Source organism: Macrotis lagotis, chromosome 7, assembly GCF_037893015.1.
Source record: "Macrotis lagotis isolate mMagLag1 chromosome 7, bilby.v1.9.chrom.fasta, whole genome shotgun sequence".
Lineage (NCBI taxonomy): Eukaryota > Metazoa > Chordata > Mammalia > Peramelemorphia > Peramelidae > Macrotis > Macrotis lagotis.
In genome coordinates this window covers 32,528,406-32,536,341 of record NC_133664.1, presented here as the reverse complement: position 1 = coordinate 32,536,341, position 7,936 = coordinate 32,528,406, and the positions used below count along the sequence as shown (strand labels likewise).

At 36.4% G+C, this 7,936-nt stretch overlaps 1 pseudogene; it reads left to right on the top strand.

Moving 5' to 3' along the window:
* Positions 1 to 5,531: 5,531 nt before the first annotated feature.
* LOC141494017 (uncharacterized) overlaps positions 5,532 to 7,936 on the top strand; it is an 8,418-nt pseudogene continuing 6,013 nt past the window's right edge.

Below are 7,936 nucleotides of genomic sequence, written 5' to 3'. Positions count from 1 at the left end.
TCTAAGTTTTGGAGTTAGACAAAGAATTTTTGTGTTTAACAACAATTGAGGTCTGTAGTATTTGGAAATGGAGAAATGAATAGACTAGCTCCCTTTCCTCACTGAGCTCCAAAAAAGTCTTATAAGCCAAGAAGACTTATTTTTTTAAAAAGAGTCCCCAAAGCCCTCAGCCATGGATATTTTTAGATCTAATACTGACAGCCCTATTTCATGAACTCTTAGACTGAATGACCCAGAAAGAATGCTTATTAGATGCACCATCTCCTTCCTCAAGGCAGCTGTAGTGTTTATCCCTCCAGCGCTCCCTGACAGATTGACTTCCCTGACCTCTTCCCTTTCTTGAACTGTGCAGTTATCTCTAGGAGGTGTGCTGCTTTCGAGAAACAATAGCAACATCCCAAGCCTGCGCACCTCTCATCCTTGCTCCTCCAACCCAGCTTTGGGGCTTGAGACTGATGATATACATAGACAGCTTTTCTTCCTTTGACTAAATGAACTCCCATTGATATTCATTTAAAGACATTAAATGCTTAGGACTGGAACAAAGGTAGACAAGGGAGAGGAGATGGGTTGAATAGCAGAAATTATGAAACCAGCAAGACATTTGTTGAGAAATGCACACATTTCCCAGAGACTTTATTTTCTCTTATTTGGTCTTAAGACATTGGAACCCAATGATTTAGAGTCATTTCTGAAAAGGGACCTATGTCCATCTCTGACTGAAGAGGGAAAATGCTCTGTACATGAGCCATAAAAGACATCCAAAACCAAGTAAAGTTAATGATTTCAACCATTTAAGCCAAAGGCAGCTGATGCTTGTATGGGGACTTTTGTCTTAATAACAAGATCTTTCTCAGACCTGGAATTATTTGATGATAGCAGAGTATATTCAAAGAAAGTGAGAGTGAGGAGGGAGGCCTCAAATTTCCATAATTTAAGTGAAAAGGAAGGAACCATGGCTGATGGGAGTAGAAGGAAGGACATAGAACTTGTAATACTGAAGAGCTCTGTCCTTTCTTACCTGTGCAGTTAGCTTGACTTGTTAATTAAATCTTTCCGAGCTTCATCTGAAAAATGGACGTGATACTACTTGCCGGTATTTCTACAATTGTCAGAGGGATTAAATGAAAGAATTTTATTGAAAGTGGCTTGTAAAATGTAAAATGTCATAGTAACCTCTCCTTCTTCATCCTCTTCCTCCTCAGTGTGGTATAGAAGGCAGTGTCCTGGGCTACAGAGGAACCAGGTTTATATATGACTCCTGATACTAGCTATATGACTCTGAGGGTAGTCAAATATCTCTTGGAGTTTCAGTTTCTTCATGCAAAATGGGATACTATTTGCACTTTCTACTTAAAGAATTTCTAAAATATGAGTTCTTATTGCATAGACCTATAGAGTTGGGAGGATTTTGGAGAGAACACTTTAGCATGTATACCTCTGGTACCTTTTTCTGCTTTTGTCTAGTCATATTTTTATTTGTGTGAAAAACTCAGAAGGACATTTTCTACTGATCTGATGAGATGGACAATTCACTCTATCTTATGTTCATATGGACTTTTCTGGGGGGCACTGAAAGACTGAGTGATTTGCCAGTCAATATACAATGTCCTCAGTTCCCAAACCCATTGATATAGGATTTTCTGCTTATTGCTTCAGATGAATTCCTTTCTCTTTTTAAAGGGCAGAGAATAAATGAGAACAGGAGATCTTCAGTCTTCTTCAGTCTCCAAATTGCTTTGGGAGCTTCTGACTTCCAGGATCAAGAAAAAGATAGAAGGTGTCAACCCCAATTTAGGGTGCTGAATGGGGAAAAAAGGCTCCATGGAAGAATATGAAAGGAACTGATAGTCTCCATCATGTTCCTATTACCAACTTGCTGTGTTAAAAACTACAGAGAATTTCCCCTTGGGTGAAATCTAGAAGCTTCTGTTGTTTGAGTTGAGTTAATTTGATTCCATTAGATTTCCTTCACTTTGTCTGGAATATATCTTCCTATGCATATAATCTTTGATTTCTGTTTTGTTTTCATTTGAATAAAATGTTTCTTTGGTATTTGCTATAGGTCCTTATTGTAGAACTGGTACTTGATGGGAAAGGGTGGGAAAGGGGTCAATTCTTGAATATCTTTCTTAGAATCCTTATTTTCTCCAATAAGGACATAATGATCAGAAGTTTTATTTAATCCCATCATCTTCCCTAGAATGACCAAATTTAAAACAGTATATAAGGATAATCCTAGTCAAGAACCCCCCCTCTCTTTGAGGAGAGCAGTACTAGTCATTCTTTGATGTCATTGTCATGCCAACCAATCAAGTGATTGGTGGCATGATGAGCAAAAGGATGTTTACTATTATTATGACCTATTCTGCGCAAGGCATTCTTTTCTTGCCTTTATCAGAAGCATTCCATCCCATGACCTGAATGATAGGAAACAGGACTATTGATGATGGTCTAACTGCTGCAGGAGTCTCTTGGTATTGAATTGGCCATATCAGTGAGGTACCATAGTGTACCATCAGTGGCAGGAAAGCACCATTATGTGACATCTGACAACAAAATGTGACAACCCAATTCATCCAAACCTGTCTCTTGAAGGACTAATTGTCCATGGCCTTTTCTCTCAGATTTTCCTTCATTTCTCTTTCTCTCTTATCATTGAGGTACCATGGGAACTAGCAAGACTGGGTATGCACCAGCATGTGCTATTTGGCAATCCAACCTGATATGTTCCAATGTGTCTCTCTGGACGGATGATGGTCTCTGCTGCTCCAGATCTGGAGTGATGGAGACAGGCAGCACAAGTGTACAGTGTGATAATTTGACCATTCCCAGAGAAGCCTAAAGGAGCCTCAGGAAGAGTTCCCTTCTTTGTGAAAAGCAAGAATGCCATGGAATGGGTACCCCCAAAAGAGGGGTTTGCACCTTGGAAAGCATCATGATTCTGGTGGTATCCTGTGAGCTCAAGCTCTGGGGAGTGTACTAATAGAGTAAAGCAGCAGAGACCTAAAGATTAAAATAGCTAAAAGGTAGAAAGTTTGGAAGGGAAGACAATATTGATGATTAGAAGAGAGCAGAATGATTTTCTGGACCAAACTACTGCTCTTCTTCCCAACAGGAACTAAACTTTCTCTTGGATAAGGTTGGGGTTGGGGAGAAGAGGCTAGAGATATCAATTTCTTTGAATCATACAAGAATACCCTCATTTTACATATGGGAGGACAACCCTTACCACACCTGGGCCTCAAAATTTGGAGGTACCCACCATTACGCACATGAGTGATAGCTTAAAATATGATCTTTGTGATCTGAGGTTCTGAAATAGAAATCATTTGGAATGACATTCTGATTGTGTGACTAAATAAGGAGATAGATTGATGAACACAGGAACACACACACAGAGAATATGATGTAATATTCAAGAGGCTGTGGTTTCAAATCCTACCTTACTATCATTCCCAAGATGACTGAGCTAAATTAGTAAATATGGGAGGAAAGATTTGAATGAAAGTCCACTGCTCTAGCACTTAACTCCTCAAGCACAGAAGAAAGGGATTATATATCACTGAGTCATTTTGTATTCTTGTTGTTTCATTGTCACAGAGAAAGAATCATGTCCAAAAGATCTTTCTAGGGATGAATTTCTTCCCACATATTTTAGCCATATCCCCAAAGAAAACTCAAACTTTTTGGTGCCATTTTTTTAAATTTTTACAAGGCAATGGGTTTAAGTGACTTACCCAATGCCACACAGCTGTATATTAAGTGTGTGAGGTCAAATTTGAACTCGGGTTCTCTATCTACTATGCTACCTAGCTGCCACAGTGGGATGGTACTTTAAGGTTTTCTAGTATAATACAATGGTCCAGAATTTTCTCTCCATTGATAATAGCCTGCTAGAACCTAGGGCCATCACCTCCATAGCATAATGAAACATTGAAGTAAGAATTTACGGAATTCAAAGAGGGCTTAAAAGGTACATTAAAAAATCATAAAATAAAGTGTTCTGTAGCATCCAGGAAGGAAAAGGTTTCCAATCACAATAAAGAATGGGGGAAAATTCTTTAAGAAGGAATTATCGGGGTGGCCAGGTGGCGCAGTGGATAAGGCACCGACCCTGGAGTCAGGAGTACCTACGTTCAAATCCGGTCTCAGACACTTAATAATTACCTAGCTGTGTGGCCTTGGGCAAGCCACTTAACCCCATTGCCTTGAAAAAAAAAACCTAAAAAAAAGAGAAGGAATTATCCAGTTTGAGCTCTAAAAGATGGCTCGACATTCAATGGGTAGAGTTACATAGGGAGGACATGGCAGGTATGGTGTACAATGAATCATGTCTTGAAGGCAGGATACTGCTGAGTGTGTTTGGGAGAGAGAGAGGGATCCAATTATACTGGCAATGGGTAGAAAATCATATCTTATTGCACCTTTAATATCTCATCACCTACTGTCTTTGAGAGATATTGTTCCAGATGGAATGTTCCATAAAGTAAGAAACAAATTACATTAGATACCATCTTGCACAGTGACCAGTCATACCACAGAATAACCAAATTACATCCTTCTCTAAATCATCACTACTGCATTTTCTATCACAAATGAGAGATTGGGCAATTGCATGGGAAGGAAGAGTGAATCAAATTTGCCCTCCATGGTTGTAAAACACCGGCTCTTATTAATTATCTTCATACTAATGTTTATGTCAATAGTCACAACCATAGGATCGCTATATATGAGATCATTTTACTGCAAAACCGATTACCCCTTAAAATATAGCACCATTTTTATTGGCATTCCAAGGAGAATGAATAGAGCAATAATTGCAATAAATTGGTATATTTGCTACTAAGCTGTGAAGTTAATACCTGAACAACACAATAATTTTAATGTGTAAAAGGACATTAAATTTCTATCACCAATTATTATGACTAAATAGGCAAGACAGTAGAGGGCTAACTTTTAGTGAATTCAAGTAAAATGTGAGATTGGTGCAGGGGCCAAATTATGCAGGATTGCTATGTTGGAGCAATACAAAATCATTGTGTTGGGTAAGTAAAGAGGAATTTTTGTATAATCCAGGTGAATAGAAACTCATCTTCACCTATTTTAGGAACTAAATTTAATTTGAGTGCTTGAGTTGGGACTCATGAATATAGAATCACATTTTTCCTGGAATTAACATTAACAATTCATATGGTGGTAGCTAGGTGGCGCAGTGGATAGTGCACTAACCCTAGAGTTGGGGGGATCTGAGTTCAAATCTAACCTATACTTAATAATTACCTAGCTGTGTGACCTTGTATAAGTCACTTAATTCCATTTATGTAAAAATTAAAAAAAAAAGTTTATATACTTGAAGAATTCAGAGGAAAAATGGGGGAATTTCTAGGAAATAATACAGAGAGGAAATAGAAACTCAGCAAATACTCCAACTATAATAATCAATGGAAATAATCATTAAAACTAAGGTTAACTCGGACTAATTGTGAAACAACAACAATGATGATGATGATGACGATGATGACGACGACATGAGATTGGACCTGGTTCCTCATGGTAGAGAGATGGCACTATTTGCTTTCTTTGTTGGAAGCTATCAATGTATCAGTTGCTTGTGCCTAACATGTTTTATTTTATTGTTCTTATTGCAAGGGAGGAGAGGACGGAGTGCAGAGTGTCCCAGAAATGCCTCAATAAAATTTATTCTTAAATAGTTTATATAATTTAAAAATGATAGTCCTTTTAAGCATGATACCTCCAAAACCCCTCCAGAAAAATAAAACGTCAGAAATGTATATAGCATTTCCCTTTCTGGTGGTAAAAAACTGGAAATTATAAATATAAATATATATATATATATACATATATATGTGTATATATATATATATATATATATAAATAATTGGGTGAATGGCTGAACATGTTGTATATATTTCTGACACAATACTGTTGTGGGACAAGAAATGATGAGCCCAGTGGTCTTAGGAAAAAACATGAAATAATGAAGAGTGAAATTATCAAAACCAAGAGAACATTTTATACAGTAACAGCACAATATTGTTTTGCGAATGACTTTGAGGGGAGGCTAGGTGACACAATAAATAGAGAACAGACTCTGGAATCAGGACCTGAGTTCAAATGTGACCTTAGAGACTTAATACTTGGGACCTTGGGCAAGTCAATTAACCCATTGTCTTGGAACCCCCCCCCAAAAGAAAAGAATGACTTTGAGCAATCATTCCCCATCTATTAAATGGCCAAATAATATGAACAGGGAGTTTTCAAATAAAGAAATTAAAGTTATTTATAGTCCTATAAAATGCTCCAAATCATTATTGATTAGAGAAATGCAAATTAAGACAACTATGGAGTACCACCTCACACTATCACATTGATCAATTTCCTTTTTTCTTATATTTGCCAATGTTGGGGAAGATGTGGGAAAATTGGAATATTAATGCACTGTTGGCGGAGTGAACTGATCGAACTATTATGGAGAGCAGTCTGGAAATATGCCCAAAGAACACTAAACTGATCATGCCCTTTGATCCAGCAATAGCAATACTAAGTCTATATCCCAAAGGAACTCATAAAAATGGGAAAAGTCACATATTCAAAAATAATTATAGCAGTTCATTTTGTAGTGGCAAAAATTTGGAAATTGAGAGGATTCTCATCCATTGAGGAATGGTTGAACAAATTATGGTCTATGAATGTTATGGAATACTATTATTAATAAGAAATCATAAATGGTTGGACTTTGGAAAAGCATGTAACGACTTGTTAAAACTGATTCTGAGTGACATGAGTGGAACCAAGAGAGGATAAAACATATTACCCTCAACATTGTGAGATCAAATATGATGGACACAAGCCATTCAGCAATTCAGAGATCAAGGTCAACCTGATATGGATAATACTATTCACATCCAGAGGAAAAAATATGGAATCTGAATGCAGAACAAAGCATGAAATGTTAACTTTTTAAAAACTTCTTTTATGTTTTTCCTTTTTGTTTCTTTTTCTTTCCCCTTAGTTCTTATTTCTTTTTCACAACATGACTAATTTGAAAATATCTTAAACACAATTGTGCATGTACGAGTTTTACTAGCTTATTCACCATCATAGGATTGGTGAAGGTATGGGAAGGTGATAGAAAAATGTGAACACATAAATTTACAAATGGATGAATGCTGAAACCTCCTTATGCATGTAATTGGAAAAAGAAAAGAAAATTTCAATTGAAAAAAAAGAATGACTTTGAGCCAGTGTCATTTTGATTATTACAAATATCCAAATTTACTGTCTGCTTCTAGAGAAAGAACTTATAAATAGAAGCATGTATGGAAAAATTTACATGTGTGTGTGGGTGTATGCTAATGGTTGTCATCTCTAGGGTGGACACAGGGAAGAAAAAAAGGATAAAAATAGAAATTTACATAATAATTTATATATTTAGAAGGAATAGCAAGTTGTATACAATAGATTTCCAGTTTCATGGCATTTCCAGGGCAATCATCTTTTTTTTTTTTTTAAATTGAACTATGTTATGGAAATGCTTGTTTTATTCCATCAAGGAATAAAAGGAAAATTAAAAAAAAAGAAAAACAACAAAAAGGAAAATTAAAAAAAGAAAAAGAACAATCTCCTAGAAACCAAGGGGAAATGTTTCAATATAAAAGATAACAAGTGTTTTTATAGAATAGTGAGAGGAAAATGTTTGCCAATTTTCACCTAGAGCTTATATTCATATTCCCAGCATTTAATAGAGGGCCTGGCAAATAGTAAGAACTCAATAAACGATTGTTGACTAACAGTGATAAAGTTTTTGCTCCTTTCTCTCCTTCCTCAAAATGTCCCTATCTATTCTTACATTTAAACCCTGGCCCCATCCACTTATTACTTGAATGGAAGATTTATGTAGGGAACTTGGTTT